Source organism: Hipposideros armiger, unplaced genomic scaffold (assembly GCF_001890085.2).
Source record: "Hipposideros armiger isolate ML-2016 unplaced genomic scaffold, ASM189008v1 scaffold_1179, whole genome shotgun sequence".
Lineage (NCBI taxonomy): Eukaryota > Metazoa > Chordata > Mammalia > Chiroptera > Hipposideridae > Hipposideros > Hipposideros armiger.
Window position 1 is genome coordinate 306,220 of NW_017732529.1, and position 1,482 is coordinate 307,701.

A 1,482-nucleotide genomic window follows, 5' to 3' on the forward strand; every position below is an offset into this window, starting at 1 on the left:
TGCATGTGAGACCTCAGTGATCACAGTATTATAGAACAGTCTACTGAGAACTCCAGTTAACTCTGTGAAGGTACTGTGAGGAAACAGTGTTGATAAAATTCCTTCATGTTACTGTGTGTAGCTATAATTTGTGAATTTTTATTGCTGTATGAGCTTCCATTGTGTTCATACACTCCCTAAATATTAGACTGTTGATGGACATTTTGGTTGTTCCCAGTTTCGAATAATTATAAACCATGCTGCAAAAAACATTTTACATATTCAAAAAAGTGTGGATGGGATGGCACCCTGATTCTCTGGGTTAAATCATTATCCTTACACTAGTCCTTGAGGTCCTATGTTACTTCTGTGACCTTGGTTATTCCATCCAGCCATACCAATCTTGGTACTCATCAGACATTCCAGGCATCCTCCTCTCAGAGCCTTTGCACGGGCTATTCCTTCTCCCTGGAATGTTTCTCCCCAAGGTCTTCGCCAGGCTCTCTCCCTCCCTTCCTCTAAGACTGCTTCCATGTGTGTCCATGAGACCCACCTGACCACACTGTTTACCATTCCATTTGCTTCCCTAACATTCTCGTTCCCCTTTATCTTAGAGCTTTACTTCTTCATACAATTACCATGTATAAATTTCACATACATTATATTTCATTATGGTCAACTGTAATTGAAAATAAAATAATTATGTAAAAATAAAGAAAAAAAATTTTTAAATGTATATATTTCATTATGTTTATGATTTAGTTAGTCTCTCTCCCATGGACAGAAGCCCTAGAAGGCAGGGAGCTTTTTATTTGTTCCCTGATATATCCTAGGGGCCTATATATCCTAGAATAGTGCCTGGCACACAGTAGGAGTTCAATGAATATTTATTAAAGGGTAAGGTAGATAGGATCAGGGAAAGGATTTTCTAAAGTGGGAGCAATGTGAACATGTCTCACTGCAAAGGCAGCCAGTCGAGGCTGAAGATACAAGAGAATGGACTGAACCAGTTCCCGAGAATGTGGGAAGAAATCGGATCCAGAGAAGGGGTGGTGGGGTTAGCACTGGAAAAGTCCAAGGCCTCACAGTGAAAATTTTATCAAGTCCTTAGCAAAAGTGTACGGGTTAAAAATTTTATGTGGTATTTGTATTGCCACATAATAGTTGGCTCTTGAGGTCCTGGGCCTCCTTCAGGATGGCTGAGCCTAATGCTGTTTAACTATGAATCCGCCCCAATGTGCTCCCACCCCCAGGAGGAAATGAAGAAAGGATGGATGCGGATTAGGCATCCTAGGCTCATTGGTAGGATCACTGTTGGGATGGCCGTTCTGGTAGCTAGTTTCATTTTGTTTTGTTTTTCCCAGAAGTGGGAGATGAGGTCATTTATTTGTGCTGGTGGTGGTGAGCTTTGAGGTGTGAGGAGAATGGAGGAGGTTAGGTATTTTTATTATGGAGAATGGCAGAGTATTAGAAATTACTGCTATAGTAAAAGGTAGAGAAAGC